Source organism: Trachypithecus francoisi, unplaced genomic scaffold (genome assembly GCF_009764315.1).
Source record: "Trachypithecus francoisi isolate TF-2019V2 unplaced genomic scaffold, Tfra_2.0 Contig01579, whole genome shotgun sequence".
Lineage (NCBI taxonomy): Eukaryota > Metazoa > Chordata > Mammalia > Primates > Cercopithecidae > Trachypithecus > Trachypithecus francoisi.
In genome coordinates, this window is record NW_022681442.1 from 14359981 (window position 1) to 14380716 (window position 20736).

Sequence of the window (20736 nt, forward strand, 5' to 3'; positions counted from 1 at the left end):
CAGAGAAGGGGATTTTAAGATAACTTTGATAGTCAAGCAGTAACATTTATGGAACACCTGAAGTGCACAGATAACTGCTGGTTACTGTGAGAAAGAAAGAAAACTAACATTCCCTGAGCACTGATGACAGGTGCCATTACCTTTTTTTTTCTTTAGCTGCTATTTATCGAGCACCTTCTATGGGCCAGACACTTGTATATAATTATTTTTCATTCTCACAACAATATTGCAAGGCAGGTGTTATTTTTCTAAGTGAGGCTTAAAGGTAAGAGACTTGCCCATAGGAGAGAGAGAGAGAAATATCTCCAGGGCTTAATCTCAGACCTGTCTGACTTCAGAGCCCATATTGAACAGAGAATCTTAGTTTGAACCTTAAAAGTTCCATGAATTTTTGAAATTATAGGCACAATTTTGTGGGGAGATGGTCATTTAGCATAAATTCTTAAAAGGATTTATGACCCCCAAAGAGTGAAGATGCATCGTCCTAGACTGTCAGAAGGACCCTAAGAAATCAGTCTCACTGTCTTCATTTCAAATTTGGGCAAACAGTGGCACAGAGATGGAAAGAGATTTGTTATAGAGTGACTCCAGTGGCAGAGTCTGTGCTAGAACTCAGTCCTCTTGACCCCGGGGACCCTGTATCTCTCTTTTTGATGCCCCATATAAGAGCAGAGAAGCCTTGAGCAGCTTGGAAGAATTATAGTGTGCAGAACCAGATCTCCTTTAAGACTGTCTTGGCAAGGAGTTAGTTAGGTGCCTCTGGAGAGAGGTGTGTTAACTCTTCAAGGACCAGGTACTAAATTAGTACTATGTGGTAAATTGCTACTTTATAGGGTACTATTAGTAAGTGACTGCTCTAATGTGAGCTGAAGTGTAGAAGAGCAACCCAGCCGTCCAAGGGCCTGCTTCCTGCTTAGTGTATAGTTTTCACCCCAGGTAGAGGAAACCCTGCCTGGGCTGTGGCAAGTTAGGCCTCCTTTGAGGAGGCCATAGTAGGAGGGAGAAAGGCAGGACAAAATGCTTTCTACACCAGCAGAGAGTGTCTGGATCCAGGAGTGGCTTTAATATGAGAAAGTGCAATTGGTATTCATGTCCCTTGCATATTTTATCTCCTATGAAGACTTGCAGGCTGCCCCTAACCCCTCTTGAGCCTGAAACCATAGCCCCTTTTCTATTTCCTCACTATACTCTGAGGCTCATTTTATAGTACCCATAACCTAGCTTGGTGCCTCACTTTTAATCACTATTTATTGACTAAATAAATGAATGAGATTCTATTTGGGTTTGAATCTCGGTTCTACCACTTACAAGCTATGTTCTTCTTTTTTTAAAAAAAGGAATAGGATCTCACTCTATCACCTAGACTGGAGTGCAGTGGCATGATTACAGCTTGCTGCAGCTTCAAACTCCTGGGCTCAGAGGATGCTCCCACTTTAGCCTCCTGAGTAGCTGGAGGGGCACACCACCGTGCCCAGCTTTTATTATTATTATTATTATTATTATTATTATTTTTGAGACAGAGTCTCACTCTGTCGTCCATGCTGCAGTGCAGTGGTGCAGTCTTGGCTCACTGCAACCTCCGCCTCCCAGGTTCAAGCTATTCTCTTGCCTCAGCCTCCGGAGTAGCTGGGATTACAGGTGTGTGCCACCACACCTGGCTAATTTTTTTATTTTTTTATTTTTTGAGACGGAGTCTGGCTCTGTCGCCCAGGCTGGAGTGTGGTGGCCGGATCTCAGCTCACTGCAAGCTCTGCCTCCCGGGTTTACGCCATTCTCCTGCCTCCGCCTCCCAAGTAGCTGGGACTACAGGTGCCCGCCTCGTCGCCCGGCTAGTTTTTTGTATTCTTTAGTAGAGACGTGGTTTCACCATATTAGCCAGGGTGGTCTCGATCTCCTGACCTTGTGATCCGCCCGTCTCGGCCTCCCAAAGTGCTGGGATTACAGGCTTGAGCCACCGCGCCCGGCTAAATTTTTTGTATTTTTCATGGAGATGGGGTTTCACCATGTTGGTCAGGCTGGTCTTGAACTTCTGACCTCAGATGATCCACCCGGCTCAGCCTCCCAGAGTGCTGGGATTACAAGCATGAGCCACTGCACCCAGTCCCAGCTGACTTTTTAATTGTTTTGCAGAGATGGGGTCTTGCTGTCTCGCCTAGGTGGGTCTTGAATGCCTGGACTCAGCAGTCTTCTGGCTTCCACCTCCCGAAGTTCTGGGATTCAGCCACTGTTCCTGGCCAAGCTATGTTATTCTAATGAGTAAGTTAATGTCTCTGAGCACGAGCGCATATTGTTACCTAGTAAAGTAGAAAACAGAAGGTCTTAATGTTGAGACAAGTCCTCTTGGATCCTGGGAGAAAGGAGTAGCAGGAGCTGACCCTCCTGGGGCACTTAGAAGCAAACTGACAGTATTGCTCCAGCCTGCTTCAGCAGTTGGTCATGTCCTTGAGACCTAATCCTGATCTAAGCCCAAATCGCTTTTATGAACATCAAGAGGCTCATTCCTCATCCTTGGCCTGCCTCAGTAACACTGGGAACTTTGACATTTTCTGCTCTTTTGACATAATGGCCCTTCACCTTTTCCCTCTCTAGGGCAAAACCAAATTTGTGTTAGCATCTTTCAAGGTGGGTAGTATTTGGAGAAGATTCCTGCTCAAAGAGAATTAGGAATGAAAGGTTTAGGCTTTCTCAAAGAATGACTCCTCTTACTTCAGACAAGTAAATGCCTGTGATTTAGCTTTGTCCAGAAAATGATTATTGTTTCTAGATAAAGCCTCTGCAGTTTCAGACCTGATCGTGATAAATCTACCAGGAATTCATGCCTGTCTGACATTAGACCAATTGCCTAGAAATCATGACACTTATAAGAAACAGTCACCTCTTTATTTGAATGAAAACAAAGCATTCCAGGGGAGATTAAAAAATATATTACTTTAATTTTTAGAGGAAAATAATTCTTTAAAGAGAATTGTCAACGATCAAAACTGGTTGATAAATCACATATGTAACTATGTAATTAAACATCTCCATTTTCAGAGACCTGCAATTAGAGCTCTTCGTCTAGTTACCCATAATGATTCATTCTTGCTAATATGCTAAGGATGGAGGGAGTTAGGAAGAGAAATTTTAATTTGAACTTTGGATCCAGACGCAGTGGAAATATGTCTAGGCTGGAATGCAGGAAAACTGGGTTCTAGTTGTCCCAGTTCTATTTCTCATTAACTCTGGAGCTTTGGCCAAATCACTAAGTCTGTCTGAGCCTTTGTTTCCTCAGCTATAAAACAGAGTAATAATATCCACTTCAGAGTATTGTTGTGAATCCTTAATGCAACAATGGTTATTGTAATGTATTTGTAAATTTTAAAGCATTGTAAGGTCTTAATAACATTCCAGTATCACGCTTTCTCTTCTTTTTCATAGCAGGCCAGGCCCTCTATTGGTGGTGGAAGGAAAAGGCTTTAATATGTGATACCAACCTTTGTGTAGGAAAAGATGCATAAATGACAATTGAGGGTGATTTGTTGGCTGTGTCTGTGATTGACTGGAGATCCTACTTCTGATGACCAGGACTTTATTATTAAGAGAACTGGGGCTGGGCTCAGTGGCTCACGCCTGTAATCCCAGCAGTTTGGGAGGCCGAGGTGGGTGGATCTCTTGAGCCCAGGAGTTCGACACCAGCCTGAGCAACATGGCAAAACCCCCTCTCTACCAAAAATACAAATACAAATTAGCCAGGCATGATGGCGCGTGCCTGTAATTCCAGCTACTCAGGAGGCTGAAGCAGGAGGATTGCTTGAACCCTGGAGGCAGAGGTTGCAGTGAGCAGAGAGCGTGCCATTGGACTCCAGCCTGGGTGACAGAGAAACACTTTGTCTCAAAAGAAAAATCAAACAAAACAAAACACAAAAAACAAAACACTGGTATGTGCTTGGGGGCTGGAACTTGGTTTGGGTCTTCCCAACTACAGAGGGTCATCACAGGTGCCTTAGGTGCTGGTGCATTGACTTTGCTGGATTCACATTTACAACTTCTCACATTCACAAACTCTCTCATTTGGACCAAGTGGGGGTCATAGGGGATTGTGACAAGAACATTGAGAGTTTTTGGGATTTAGTTCTAAGTTTTAGTGTACGGCCATAGGATAAGAATTGGGGTTTGAGTTCAAGCAGAATATGAGAGCTGGAAGGGATGATCTAATCCAGTGGTCCTCAAAGTGTGGTTGAGTTGCAGCATCAGCATCAACAGGAAACTTGTTAGAAGTGCACATTCTTGGCCAGGTGCGGTGACTCAGGCCTGTAATGCCAGCACTTTAAGAGGCTGAGGCGGGTGGATCACGAGGTCAGGAATTCAAGACCAGCCTAGCCAATGTGGTGAAACCCTGTCTCTACTAAAAATACAAAAATTAGCCAGGTGTGGTGGCACGTGCTTGTAGTCCCAGTTACTTGGGAGGCTGAGGCAGGATAATCGCTTGAACCTAGGAGACAGAGGTTGCAGTGAGCTGAGATCGTGCCAGTGCACTCCAGCCTGGGCAACAGAGCAAGATTCCATCTCAAAAAAGAAAAAGAAATGCACATTCCTGGGCTTCATCTCAAACATGTTGAATCAGAAATTTAGGGGTGGGGGCTTAGCAATCTGTGTTTTTTTGTTTTCTGTATTTTTTTTTTTTTTTTTGAGACTGAATCTCACTCTGTTGCCCAGGCTGGAGAGCAGTGACATGATCTTGGCTCACTGTAACCTGTTCCTCCCAGGTTCAAGCGATTCTCCTGCCTCAGCCTCCTGAGTAGCTGGGACTACAGGTGTGTGCCACCATGCCAGGCTAATTGCTGTATTTTTAGTAGGGATGGGGGTTTTGCCATGTTGGCCAGGCTGGTCTTGAACTTCTGACCTCAGGTGATCTGCCTGCCTCAGCTTCCCAAAGTGCTGGGATTACAGGCATGAGCCATTACACCTAGCCACAATCTGTGTTTTAACAAGCCCTCCAGGTGACTCTGATGCAGTCTAAAGTTTGAGAACCACTGCTGTAATCTAGTCTTACTTAATAAATACTTGTAAAATGCCTAGCCTGGTGCCTGGTACACTGTAAGGCACTGTGAATGTGGTGCCTGTGAATGTATGGTAGCTGTTGCTCTAGAACAAAACTCAGACTTCCTCGCTGCTGCTTTTCCCATGACACCACATATTTCAGTGGTTTTTTTAAAATTCAAGTTGCAGCTGGGCATGGTGGCTCACACCTGTAATCCTAGCACTTTGGGAGGCCGAGGTGGGCAGATTGCCTGAGCTCAGGAGTTTGAGACCAGCCTGGGTAACATGGTGAAACCCCGTCTCTAATACAAAAAAAAAAAAAAATATATTAGCCGGGCATGGCGGTGTGCACCTGTAGTCCCAGTTACTCGGGAGGCTGAGGCAGGAGAATTTCTTGAACTTGGGAGGCGGAGGTTGTAGTGAGCCGAGATGGTGCCACTGCACTCAGCCTGGTAACAAAGCAAGACTCCATCTCAACAAAAACAAAAACAAATAAAACAAAAAAATTCAAGACTGCCTCTTTGATTTTCACAGCAATGTGTGAATGCAGTTTCTGGGGTTGTTTTATAGAGGAAGATTACATAAGCCAGTTGGAGTGGTGATAGGGGCTGAAGGTGGTTCTTAGGAATCAAATGAACTTGAGCAGCTTCAGTGCTGAAGCCTTCCGTTCCCCAGTTTTTGTCATACCCAGAAAGAATATGGTTCTGAAGGATATGAGAGATGTTATAGAGAAGATAAATTAGTTGAAGTTATCATATTAGCTATTTTGACTTTAACTACCAGCAGAATCCAGTACAAACTCAGGTAGACTGTCCGTCTATGATTCAGTTTCTCCATCTAGAAGGTGAAAATAATGTGATTTCCCCATTGATTAATTGACAGAGACAGGATAATTATAAGATCAGGTTTATAAAGTAATATTCTAAAGACTATTATTTATTGAAATTTAGTTGTGTTTATTTTTGTGTTTTATTTTTGTGATTATAAATGTAATGCAATTTTGGGAGGCCGAAGCAGTGGATCACCTGAGGTCAGGAATTTGAGACCAGCCTGGCCAACATGGCAAAACCCTGTCTCTACTAAAAATACAAAAATTAGCCAGGTGTGATGGTACATTCCTGTAGTCCCAGCTATTCGGGAGGCTGAGACAGAAGAATTGCTTGAACCTGGGAGGCAGATGTTGCAGTGAACTGAGATTGTGCCATTGCACTCCAGCCTGGGTGACAGAGCAAGACTCCCTCTAAAAAAAAAAAAAAAAAAAAAAAAGTAATAGATGTTAATGCCTTTTGGAAAATTTTAGAAAAGAATAAAAAAGACAATATAAAAATCACTAGCAATCCCACCAACTCAGAGAAAACCACTGTTAATATTTTGGTGTATTTCCTTCCAATCTGAAATTTTAATGAAAACAGTATAAAATTAAGATACTCTCTGTTGAGGTAAGCTTACATGTATTGAGTGTCTGCTGTGCGCAAGACTGTGTGCCAGTTACTGGAGATATATTAAATCATTTAATCCTTACAACCCTGTAAGGCAGGAGTCACAACATGGACTACATACTAGAATCACCCAAAACAGTGGTAGGAGGTGGTCTTCAGAAGTCTGAAGCCTATGCCTCAGACTAATTATATCAGAAATTCTAGGGGTGGGACCAAGGCATCAGTATTTTCCAAAGGTTGATCAGATGATTACAATGTGCAATCAAGGCTACCAAGTTGCTATAACGTAGAGCAGTGGTTCTTAAACTTCAGTGTGCATCAGTATCACCGGTAGATCTTGTAAGGGCATTGCGGCGGCCCACCACTAGTGCCTTATTCAACAGGTCTGCAGTAGGATCTGAGAGTTTTGCCTTTCCATCACGTTCCCAGGTTTCTCACCATTTTACATGTGAGAAAAATGAGGCTCAGATTAAAGAATTTGCCCAATATATGCAGCTAGAAATTTGTAGAGCTGGCATATGTACCCAGGTCTATAGAAGGCCTACACTTTTTTCACCTCTCTGTTTTCCTCACCCCATCAGTGTCAACTTAGCTAATGTCCACCAATTTAATAAGTTGTATCCATGGTAATACGTACTTTTTCAACTCGGCACTTTCAAATTGTGGTTAAGAAAACAGCTCCTTATTAGCCTTGGAAACAAAAACAGTAATCAGAAGCACAGGTAAATGTTTTGCTAGGTTCAAGTTTTGCTTTTCATAAATGACAAACCTTGGGCGGCTCAAGATAAAAATTATCTATAAAAACCTTTAATAGACTAGGTGCAGTGGCTCATGCCTGTAATTCCAGCATTTTGGGAGACTGAGGTGGGAGGATTGCTTGAGTCCAGGAGTTTGAGGCTGCAGTGAGCTATGATCACACCATTGCACTCCAACCTGGGTGAGAGAACGAAACCCTTTCTCAAACAAAACAAAACAAAACAAAACAAAACAAAACAAAACAAAAACTCCTTCCTGGAATTGCTGAGGGAAACCTCCCCTCTTGGCTTTGTAGAGGTAGATTCTGAGGCCCCAAACTTCTATCTTCTTTCTGACTTTTCCTGTTTGTTGTTCGGTTAGTCCAGTCCACGAGTTTCCCTGAGACTTGGCTAGAGTTTGGCCTCCATCACTGCTGCTGTCAAATGCATTCTGACTAGTTTTTAGTATTTGGCTTTCATCCTAATATTATAGTACTTAAACTTAGTTGACATATATGTCTGGAGTGAATTGGATAATTGTACACGCTTTACTGATTTGGTAATCACACTGAGACTGGGGAGCTGGCAGGATTGCTCTTGTTGACAATGCGAGGGTAGATACGTGTTGTGATTTGCTTCCCCTCTTTCTAGGTTCTGGGTCCTATTGTGGAATGGAGTGTGTGAGTGAAGCTTTGTGGCTTCAAGGGGAGATGTACAGAAACTACTTCGCTGGCTGCAACCTTAGGGAAAGGCTGCTGAGGAAATGATGTGGTTGTTAATATCCTGCTCTTTAGAGTCACACTAAGCAGTGTGACTTTGGGCAAGGTACTTCACCTTCCTGAAACTGTTTCCTCATCTGTAAAATGAGTGTAATAATATTCTACATTTTAGGGTTGCTATGAGGACTGCTTAATTGCTGTCATCCACGTAAAGGACCTTAGCACTCTACCAGGCATATAGTAAATGCTCAATTGATTACTAAATTGATTATCAGCCTCATAATTAGAGATAAGTCAAAGCTGGAAATATAAGTGGAGGCTTTTGGCTATTTAAAGATATCTTCATTACAAATATATATTGGGAACTTATGTGTCAGGTATTGTAAGCACTTTACATGTGTTAACTTAGCTATTTTTCAAAATAATCCTGCAAAATAGATACTTTTTTTTTTTTAATTTTACAGTTGAGGAAAATGAGATACAGAGAGACTAAGTAATTTGTCAGGTTTTTAAGAATGAGCACCCACTATCTTCTGAGATGGTAGGTAAGGAAAGCATTCTAGAAGAAACATGCACCATGGTCAAAGGGATGTAGTCAAGAATGCATAAGAAACATGATCACCCCCAAGAATTAGAAGGAAAGAAGTAGTAGAAGTGAGGTTTGAAAGGTAGCTGGGAGCTTGTTCGAGTTTGGCTTTAAATGTAAGGCTAGGGAGTTTAAACTGCGTCCTATAGGAGCTGCTACTCTTTCTACTTCCAGCTGTTTCCCTGGTCATTGATCCCAAAAGTTTGAGCCTGAGAAGACTGCACACAAGTTGGAGTCCTAGGGATGGCTGTTTCTGCTGTCCCTCAGTGGCTCTGATCTCACCATAGGACATCATTAGAGCTGTTTTTATTTATTTATTTGTTTATTTCTTTATTTAGAAAACAGAGTCTCACACTGTTGCCCAGGCTGGAGTGCAGTGGCACCATCATGGCTCACTATAACCTCCACCTCCTGGTTCAAACAATTCTCCTGCCTCACCCTCACGAGTAGCTGGGACTACAGGTGCCTGCCACCACGCCCAGCTAATTTTTGTATTTTTAGTAGAGGTGGGGTTTCACCATGTTGGCCAGGATGGTCTCGATCTCTTGACCTTGTGATCCACCCGCCTCAGCATCCCACAAGTGCTGGGATTATAGGTGTGAGCCACCGCACCTGGCCCAGAACTGTTTTGTTATTTAATTCAGTTAGTTGATCTGGTATCTTTTTTTTTTTTTCTTTTTGAGATGGAGTCTCTCTCTGTCACCCAGTGCAGTGGCACGACCTCAGCTCACTCCAACTTTTGCCTGATATTTATATTTTATTTTATTTTTGAGGCCAGGTCTCCTCTGTTGTCTAGGCTGGAGTGCAGTGGTGTGAACATGGTTCACCTCAGCCTTGACGTGTCAGGCTCAAGCGATCCTCCCACCTCAGCCTCCCAAGTAGTTAGGACAACAGGCACGCTACCATGCCTGGATGTTTCTAATTTTTGGTAGAGACAGGGTCTCACTATGTTGCCCAGACTTGTCTCGAACTCCTGGGCTCAAGCAATCCTCCCACCTTGGCTTCCCAAAGTGTTGGGATTAGAGATGTGAGCCACCATGTTGGGCTTGGTATTTTAAAACCATGATTGTTTTGGGAGGATAATGTCAAACCAGAAAGACTGAAAAATAATCCCATGTATAACTCTTCTCACCTTGTTTAGAGAATATACTATCATCATGGTTGGTTTATCTTTGTTTTTTTTTTTTTTTTTTTTTTTTTTTTTGAGACGGAGTCTCGCTCTGCCGCCCAGGCTGGAGTGCAGTGGCCGGGTCTCAGCTCACTGCAAGCTCCGCCTCCTGGGTTTACGCCATTCTCCTGCCTCAGCCTCCCAAGCAGCTGGGACTACAGGCGCCCGCCATGTCGCCCGGCTAGTTTTTTGTATTTTTTAGTAGAGACGGGGTTTCACCATGTTAGCCAGGATGGTCTCGATCTCCTGACCTCGTGATCCGCCCGTCTCGGCCTCCCAAAGTGCTGGGATTACAGGCTTGAGCCACCGCGCCCGGCCAATATCTTTGGAATAAGTTTAGAAAACCTACAGTAGCAAACAGGTTTATGCTTATGAGAAATAGAAATAGGAGTAAAAAAAAGACCAGGATTCTAGTGCTGGCTCTCCCAAATGCTAGCCATGTGACTGTGGGTAAGTCATTTGACCATTCTGGACCTCAATTCTTTTGTCTTATACATAAGAATAAGAATTGTTAATCTGCTTAACTAATAAGATTTTCAGCAATATTCAATAAAGTAATCTCAGTAAAAGCCTTTTGTATACTATAAAGCATACGTGTTGATGGAAATAATTATTATATAGCATTTGCTTATTGTGATCTCTCAATGAGCAAATATTTATTGTGTACCTTTTAGATATCATTGTGGTAAGTGCTGTTGAGGCTTCTGAAGTAAAAGATTCAGACCCTTCAGAGAGCTGGCTATCTAATTGAGGACATGGTTCACATAAAGTCACCACATATGAGATACGCATAGTAAGAGTTGTATGGTTTTGGAGATCACGTTGGGCTCAGTGTCTAGGACAGCTTTTTGGGCAGGGGATGTGGTTCTGGGCTGTGAAGGTTGTGGAGAGCTAGTTTCATGGAGGAGTACACATCTGAGGTAAGGGGAGTGGTGTGTGGTGGTGATCAAAGATGGTGGCTCTGGGACTGGAAGAGAAGAATATGTGTTGAAGGGAAGGGAGACTAGCCTCAGTGGAATTTAATCCAACTCTGGTAATTCCTACACAGAGTCAGACATATTAGATTTTCACTTTGGAGACTGTTAATGACAAATAATTTGGAGGATATTCATGACAGATAATCTTTTTAAGGTTTTAAAATGTTTTCTTTTTTTAACTTTTGTGTTTGGAGGTACATGTGAATGTTACATAGGTAAACACATGAATGACAAATAATTTTAATGGTAATTACAAATTAATGAGCAATTAATATTACTACATTAGGGCCGAGGCTTTCAGTAAATTCCTCAATTGCCTCATTTCCTGTTCTCAACCATATGAAGTATTATTGTCTCCATTTTATAGATGGGGAAACTGAGGCTCAGTATGGCTAATCGGAACTAGGAGTCAAATACATGTTTATCTGGCACCAAATCCACCATTTTTAGCATGATTTTTTACCTCCTCATTTTTTTAAAGCATTTTCTACAATCATTTCTGTCTAGCAGGTTGTGTTAGAGTTTATTTTGCTTGGCCTCCAAGGCCCAATTCAAATATTATCTCTTTCATAAAATCTTCCCTTCATCTCCAGTAATAATTTTTTTCTTAGTAAGAATGCTAATAACTAAGGATTCTCAGTTTGTATTGCACACCAATACACCACATTTTCTATTTTGTGTCATAGATATTTGGGTACAAGAGTGTCTTCCTCCATTAGGGCTGTTCCTCAGCAAAGTATGTAGCTACGAATTGCTTCTCAAGATAGCTTGGCTAATAATTGCATTCCAGGACACAAATAGTAGCTCTCGGCTGGGCGCGGTGGCTCACGCCTGTAATCCCAGCACTTTGGGAGGCCGAGGCGGGCAGATCACTAGGTCAGGAGATCGAGACCATCCTGGCTAACACGGTGAAACCCCGTCTCTACTAAAAATACAAAAAATTGGCCGGGCGTGGTGGCAGGCGCCTGTAGCCCCAGCCGCTCGGGAGGCTGAGGCAGGAGAATGGCGTGAACCCGGGAGGTGGAACTTGCAGTGAGCCGAGATTGTGCCACCGCACTCCAGCCTGGCCGACAGAGTGAGTCTCCGTCTCAAAAAACAAACAACGAACAACAAACAGAACAAGGAACGCAAATGAAAGAAAAGGCCTCAGTTTTTCTAATCACTCTGCCAAAATAGCACTGAGGAGGCAGGTGACAGTAAATTCAGTGGCGTGAAGCTTCACCTGGTTCTGATTTGTGGTGCACTAGTTTATTTGCCTTTCAATCAGATAATAGAAATGACTGAAAGAGTAAAGATGCCAGGCCAGTAGTTACGCTGAGTCCATTCTTCCCATTGATGCTTAAGGGATTTATGTAGGTAAGTCTCATTAATGTTAATGGAAGTTACATGTGTAATTCCCCTTTTTCATCACTGAGAGAATAGAGCTTTATATTCCTTGGGTAATTATGGTACTGGCACTGTTAGTTTTTTCAGTTAACTTTTTCACCTGCCTTTCCTGCTTGGACTCTTAAGAAAGGAACTGAATTCTTCCGTTCAAAAAGGAAAATTGCCAAAATATCTGAGAGGTGAAACAAATGTAACCAGATCCACTTGTTGGAGGGGAAAAAAGCAAGAAAACACTAGGACAGGAAGCTGGAGGGTGAGCTCCTGCTAATTTTCAGATCCCAGGAAGCATGTCGTGGTTTGGATTTTCTAACAATGCAGGGCTTTTCACTGGCAGCCCATTTCCTCAGGTATTTGAAGTAAGTGGAAAGTAAGTCCCCAGACATTTGGATGAATTAATTTTAGCACGTAAATTTCAGTAGCAACGCCTCAGTCTCTGCAGAACCTAATAAATAATTAATCTTGGTCTCTGCCTGAGACTTAGTAAAAGATTTGAAATACCTTGGTATCTGAGATTTGATTTGCAGGAATCTAAAGGATAGCCATATTACTGTTCTATTAAAAAATTACTAAGTCCTTCGCGAGTTCCTCTGTCACACCAGGTGTTCTGATTAGAGCATGCAGCAGGTCATCCTATCCCTCAGAAAACAGCAGGGTCTGTTCCTTAACTGTAGATAGGAAAGTAAGCATCCTAGTCTTGCTATGTGGCCAGGTGATTTTTTTTTTTTTTAAAAAAACAAAGTTTTTTTTGATGGCCTTCTTATTTTTTTTCCTGTCCTCACAGTCTGTTCCCAACTGATGGCTTTACTTCTACCATTTATAAATTTAAAAACAAAATAATTGAAAGTTTAAAAGAAAGGTATACTTTGATGCATACACTTTTAGTTTTATTGTGGCAACCATCAAATCTCATGTTGGAAGGAACCTTATAGTCACCTAATTGAGCCAAATGGTCCAAAAGCATTCAGTGGTAGGGAACTTACTCTAGCACTTGGTATAGTATCTGGAATACAGTTAAATAAATTATTTGAATCAACCCTTTGGGAACAGGCTATTCTTTCTTTGGATAGCTTTGTGTTAGAAACTTTTCCCTTGTGGTGAGAGAAAATATATGTCTTTCTCTAGTTTTCTGTTACCCCCTTGGACCTTGTTCTATACTTTTACCCACTGGCCCCTGTTCTGTCCTCATAAGACTATAGAAGATGAATCCGCTCCTTCTTTAACTGGAGAATTCGTCTCTTATTTTCTCAGAATTAAGAATCAAGACATTGTATTGGCCTGCCTTTCACGTGCTAGATGCAGTAATGTTTTGGCTTCCTAGGCAATGGCTGTGGCTATTCCTTCTCCAGCTGTTCTCTTATCCCTTGGAGGCTGAACCATATTTTTTCAACTTGGCTCATTTCCTGAGGCTTGTGACGGGAAACCTTTTTTCTATCACCTTGTATTTTAAGTCTTCACACTAGATGATTGGTCCATGTAGTTGCCTATCCCTGAAACTCCACATTCAGATGAGCTGATCAAAGCTTGGAGAAGACCAAGATACAATGTATGTAAGGTGCTTTCTCCAGAACCAGCCCAGTGTAGTGAAAAGAAAATCAGTTGAGACTTAGGAGACCTGCATATTAGCCTTTTCTCAGCCATGGAGGTTCCTTATTTCAACTCCTTCTCTTCTATCCATGTAATTATTACACAACAGTCAAAGTGAGCTTAAAGTATACATTGGATTATGTCACTTAAAATTCTTCAAGGGTTTCTCAACCTTCTTAGGTCTTAGCCTAAAATCCAGTCTTTACCAAGGCCTGTAAGTTTCTCCATAATGTGACTGTGTGATGTGACTCCATCTTGACTACTCCCCACCCTCTTTTTACCTTCTTCTATGTTAGTCACTACTCTCAGCTACACTGGTCATTTCCCAAACTTTGTCCCACCTCAGAATCTTTGCATAAACTGTTTCTGCTTCCTCAGCTGCTTATTCCCTCAGTTTTTTGCCTAGCCAACTCTTAATCCCTAGACTTCAGCTCAGGTATGGTTTCTTCAAAAAGCTGTTTCATAACCTGGAAGAAATGCCGTAGCTAAATGAATGGTAGCCAAATTAAGCCCTTTGCTCAGGGATAAGCACAGTGTAACCCTTCAGCCTGTGCTTTTGAGGTGTGTGCAGTTCTTCCTGTGGCACTGCCCACCTATCTGTATTATTATATGCGGGCTGGGTAAGGATTGTTGCTAACAATATGACAGTTGGAACTTAAAAAACATTTAAAAATTTAGTTCATTCAGGCGGGGTGCAGTGGCTTGCGCCTGTAATCCCAGTACTTTGGGAGGCCGAGACGGGCGGATCACCTGAGGTCAGGAGTTCGAGACCAGCCTCATCATGGAGAAACCCTGTCTCTACTAAAAGTACAAAATTAGCCAGGCATAGTGGTGAGTGCCTGTAATCCCAGCTACTCAGGAGGCTGAGGCAGGAGAATTGCTTGAACCTGGGAGGCAGAGGTTGAGGTGAGCCGAGATCGTGCCATTGCCCTGCAGCTTGGGCAACAAGAGTGAAACTCTGTCTCAAAAAAAAAAAAAAATTTAGTTCATTCAACTTGAAGTGACTACTGTCAGGAAAAGAAAGGAATGGCAAGAAAACATACATTTATTGATTATCTACTTAAAGTTTGGCAAATTTTTCTATAAAGGGCCAGATAGTAAAGATTTTAGGCTGTATGGGCCATAAGTCTCTGTGGCAACAACTTGGTTCTGCCATCCTAGTGTGCAAGCAGCCACAGAAAACACATCATGAATGAGGTGATGAGTTTCCAATAAAACTTTACTTACAAAAGTGGATGATTGTTTCCCAGGCCCTGATCTGGTGTGTGCCAGATGCTTTACATGCTCTTTATTTTTTATTTATATATATTTTTTGAGACGGAGTTTCACTTTTGTTGCCCAGGCTGGACTGCAATGGCGTGATCTCAGCTCACCGCAACCTCCACCTCCCAGGCTCAAGCGATTCCCCTGCCTCACCCTCCCTAGTAGCTGGGATTACAGGCATGTGCCACCACACCCTGCTACTTTTGTATTTTTAGTAGAGACGGGGATTTCTCCATGTTGGTCAGGCTGTTCTTGAACTTCCAACCTCAGGTGATCCACCCGCCTCAGCCTCCCAAAGTGCTGGGATTACAGGTGTGAGCCATCGCGCCTGGCCTGTATTTACTCTTTATGACAACCTGATAGACAATTATATTCATTTTATAGGCTCACAGAGGTGCAGTAACTTGTCTAGAGCCACTCAGCTTGGTAAGGGAAAAACATTCGATTCTAACCGAGGCCTCAAAGGTTAGAGAAAGGAAATGGTCGATAAAGCTTAATTCAACAAGTATTCATGGAGCACCTCCTAGATGATTATAGTAGTGCTAGACATATGAAAAGACTAGCATGTTTTCACTTCACTTCTGTCTAGTTACCTTTTATATATTTTATTTTAATCTAATTTGGGAAGGCAGCATGGTGTGGTGAAAAGAATGTGAGTTTTGGAACCGGACATGACTCAAATTTTAGCCCCACTATTGAACAACTTTGTGAACTTGGGAAAGTTAAGTTCTGGCTTTAACATCCTGAGAGCAAAATAAGTGAAGTGATATTGGTAGATGCTAGGCCTCCATCAAATAATTTCGAAATGAGATTTTATATTCAAAGGAATATTATACTTAACATTTTTTAATTCCAGTAGTTTTTGGGGTACTGGTGTTTTTTTGTGACATAGATGAGTTCTTTAGTGGTGAATTCTAAGATTTTAATGCACCCTGTCACCCAAGCAGTGTACACTGTACCAAATATGTAGTCTTCCGTCCCTCACCCCCTCTTACTTCCCCACCCCGAGTCCCCAAGATTCATTATATCACTCTGTATGTTTTTGTGTCCTTATATTAATAGCTAGCTCCCACTTACAAGTGAGAACATAGAGTATTTTTTTCCATTCCTGCGTGGCTTCACTCAGAATAATGGCTCCAGCTCCATTCAGGTGGTTGCAGTAGACATTCCTTTTTATGGTGTGTTTGTGTGTGTGTACATATATTCGTGTATATATATATATACACACCACATTTTCTTTATCTTTGTGGAACATTATGCTTTTGATTTATACTATTTGAATTTTTCCGTACTAAGTACTGTTAAGGTCTTTATAAATTTGAAGACCTTTAAGGATTGAGATAAAAAGGAGACAACCATTCTTTATCTCCTTCAGGGCTGATCTGTTTCTAAGAATTTGGCTTGCATGATGGAACAGAAATTGTGTCTCCATCAACAGGAAGAAGCGTTTGGGGGAAACTCACGAATGTAGATACTGATGTCAATAGTATATAAGTTGTTGAGTCCTGCATTCTTTTTCTTTTATTTGCTAAGTGAGAAATCATTTGGGAGAGTGACTTGTAAGGTCCACATCATGATCATGTTCGATACTCATATTCAGAGTGGATTTTGGCGTGATCAGTGGTTATTACAAGTGGACATTTTGAAAACATGCAGTGGGAAGAGTTAAGTGATTTGTAGGGAAAATGTTTATGACCAAATCAGGGCTGCTGTCACTTTGAGGATTGTTTTCAGTATCTGATTACATATAATAATTTCATCTTGATCATTAGAATCTCCTATTCCATAGGCTATCTCATTTCAAATTTCAGGCATCTTTTAAAAGCACACTAGGAGTGCCTTCTTTTGCTCAGAAAAGCTTCACTACTGGAAAAAACTTGCCATTCCCTTTCTGTGCCTCTTCAGTTGTTCTGGGGACGATCCACTCCACTTCACGTTAAGCACGTTGCCGGTGTTCTCACCAGCGTCCCTCTGACTCTTGCCCTTATCTGAATCTGTTGGGATGATGGAAAAACAAATAACCTTTGATAACCTTTGAATCAACAAACATACTAGAGGTAAAACAAAGAGAATTTGTGATGCAAGAAATTGAGAAGTGTATTAAATAGAGATGCAGTTGAAATCGCTTAAGAATTATGTTGTTAAAGGTGTAATGGAACCTGCTTTTATATTTGGGTAGTGAGTTCTCAAATACATTTGAAAATCAGGGAGGAGATTAAAGTGTAAACTGGACCATAGTTGAAAATTTGGCACTTGGTGTAGTTTTAATAACCCATAACTTTCATATCTTTCTGCTTTTATCAGACAAAAGGCAAATTCTTCTGGCCCATGAAGTTGATCTGTGAACTCTGCCAAAAAATCCAAAACCCCACAGTTGTAGATCATGCATGCCATTAGCGTAATTTGCCACCCAAGGTGTAAATGTATATTCTCTAAATTGTCACATAGTATAGACAGTATTTTACAGAATTGTAAGAAAAGATGGTTTGCCATGTAGAAGAGTGAATTAAAATTTTGCCATAAGAATTACTACTTTTTTCTCTTCATCTTTTCTTTCAGAAACTGTGAGTTATAAAATAAATTTAAATGTAGTTGAGATAGATGCTATACTTCAATCAAATAAGACCATACATTCTAGCAGAGTGTGGGGATTGAGCAGAGTGGGAATCTGATTTTCATGAGGATGTCAGTTTGGTAAATCAGGACAGAAGAAACAAATGCCTCAACTAGTGAAGTTACGTTTTTGGATTTCAGAGAACCAGGCCAGTTTATACGCTGAAGTTATGAAATGAAGACTTTGAGAATCTGAATTTCCCTTTGCCCCTACTCTCGGGCTTCCTTCTCCGTGTGTGTGTGTGTGTGTGCGCGCACGCGCGTGCGCGTCTGGGTGTTTGTAGGACTTACTTCACTGTTATTAAAGCTTTGTAAGATTTCTCTAGGATCTCCATGATGATGTTCCTCTTTTTTAATTCCTGAAATTAAAATGTGTTGGAATGCTTGGCTGCCTTTCACTCCCTCCTCAATGGACCCTTTAGTTTTTCACACCAAGGTGTCCTTCAGGGTGCCAGGTCAGGCTACCAAAACAGCTTCTAGGAGGGGATTAGAACCAATTAACATCTTTGTACACAAAAGCCACTGGCAGCTGAACAGGCAGCCTGGTGGCGGCTCCGGAGCTGCATGTTAAATAGGGGCCTTCTGTACTTGAGTTCAAGTAGGAAGAGGTGGAGAAAGTTTTTATTTATAATTGAAAATGCTGTTTTTGGATAAAGTCTAATGAAAAGAAAAGTAGTGTTCAGAAGTATCTAACAAATACCATTTGAATGTTGGTCTATATTGTATGTGATTCCATCAAGGATGCTCTCACAATATAGCCTGCTCCTTGGCACATATTGAGATGAAGTGATGTTTCTTCACATAACAATTTTGTCCTTACATTTCTCTTGTTCTCTCTTTTTAAAAAAGTTCAGCTGGATCCTGAGGCACAAAAAGGAGCTGCTCCAAAGGATATATGGTCTTAAAAGCCAGAAGCCTTTTCATAAGAAATCTATCATATGGGTACCTGTACTACAAAATCTTTGTTTGGGGCAAAATAAAGTTGAGAGAGCCATTGTGCAAAGTTTGTTTGTTTTTTAACCCTTCAGTTGAGAGAAGTTGAATTATTTTTGTTTTATTTTAAGCACAGTAACCAAATCGTTCCACTTCATTTTTTTGACTGTTTAATTTTTGGAGATAGTGTATCTTTTTATGTTCAGGAATACTAGAATCAACAAAGATATTAGAAGTAAAACAAAGAGGTTTTGTGACCCAAGAAATTGGGAAGAGTCTTAAATGGAGATACAGTTGGAATCGCTTAAGAATTATGTTGTTAAAGATGTAATGGAACCTGCTTTTATATTTGGGTAGTGAGTTCTCAAATACATTTTAAAGCTCAAGGGCAAAATAGGGGTATTTTCAATCCATTTAATATTGAACCTTCTCAGCTTCCTCAACTGCAAGGCATGTAGCTTTCTCTGTGAATGAAATACTAGCAAATAAAATGCTGCTTTCAGAATCTTGTCCAAAAGACTACAGTGGGAATCCGTGGGGAAAAGAAAGAGAGACCTGAAAAAGAAATTAATTAATATACGGTAGGTCAGAAGAATGATGGTGATCATAAATTTACTAAATCAGAGTGGAACGTGTGAGGAAAAAATGAAACAACCTGATATTCTAATTTCTGTCCTGTTATATATTTTTGGTTTATGGAAGGAAACGATGAAGAGAATGGTACCCATTTCTCTTTCAATGGCTTGAATGGAAAATGTTTTTAAAAAGTCAGTCTCCTGGTCCCTAATCTAAATTATGGTCATTTTCAGTTTCCTGGGTTTTATACATAACTCTAGATTCTTCTTAGTGTGATATTTTCGAAGCAAACCTTAATACAGTCTCAATGTGTGGTTTCCCCCCTGGGTTTTAGTTTCAGATACCTTATTGTGAGTCTTCAGACATGTTGAGTCCCCCTAATGTTAAATGGTAATTGCCAGAATATAGGTGGGGATGGAAACATTGTTATATTTTGTTCATTTTTCACACTTCAGCAGTTATCCCTTTTTCTCTCTTGCTGTATGCTTATTAGGGTATGAAATGCAGGTGTGTGGGAAATGGCTAGCGGACATTGACAGGTTATTTTGTTGGTCACTGCCTAATTAGTAGCATAGTGGATGCACCCTGCTAAGCTTTAGTGTGGGGCAGCAGAGCTGGTCTGTTCTAATTTCCTCACGGCTTTGATATTCGCCAAGAGATTGACGGTTTACACAAAAAGCCAAGGCCCGAAGGAGGCCTGTGGAAACAATGAGCCTTCTTGCTTGTAGACACCACAGATGTGAGAGAAAGCTGGCTAAAAACAATTGGCTGACACTGTCTAATTGTCTCTGATGTCAGCGTCATTAATGTTTTCCCGTGTAAAACAGAGAAGGCCAAGGTTGTATCCTCCCTTTATTTTGAGGCACATGATTATGTAACTTATCGAGATTCAGATTAAGTGTTAATTTGCGCAATAAAGAAACTGAGGCTACCTTGGATTTAATGAATATGTGCTTAATTAATTTTGACAGCTTTTATCTTTATTACCTTCTGAATAATTCTTAACAGAATTAATAACATTTTCCAGTAATTAAAATCACAACTCATTTAATGATTATATATATTTACATTTCTTTCTAAGGTTCAAACCAGGGAAATGATTAGGAAACTTCGCTTGTCTTCTGGGAAGCCTCTTACGAGAGTGTTAAGCAATAATTAGAACAAATACTTTGGGATGTCAGCAGAGCTTTTCAAATTAGACAGCTGACCCAAGTGTTCTAAAGAAATACATGGTAATAGCCAAGAAGTACAAAATTACAAGGCTACCCCTGTGAAACTCCAGACCTATTTTTATCTACGAAATGACTTTAAAGATTTTTTCCTAAGGAGGGGAAAACTGGGGAAGATGAAGCCCTAGGAAGAACTGACAGATTGGACTGAAATTAAACATTTTTTTGCAAGGTAAGACCTGTAGTTTCCTACAGTGCTGATGATGTATCAATCCAAGCTGATGTATATTGCACGTCATTGTAATCAGCAAATATTACACAGTTTGTACTGTGTGGCAACATCTGTGACACCAAAGTAAGTCAAGACAAATACGGTCATTTCTGCTTCTTTTGGTATTTCTTAGGTCTCTTTGGGGCAACACATTTTTCTCATCTGAGCGGTGTGGTGCCTCAGAGTAGTGGCAGAGCAATGGAGTTGTGCCCAGGAGAAGAGATACTCTGTGATTTGTGGTCTCTGATGCTTCTGAGTCAGGGAAGCCCACATATCCTGAGCTCCACATTGAGTTAAAA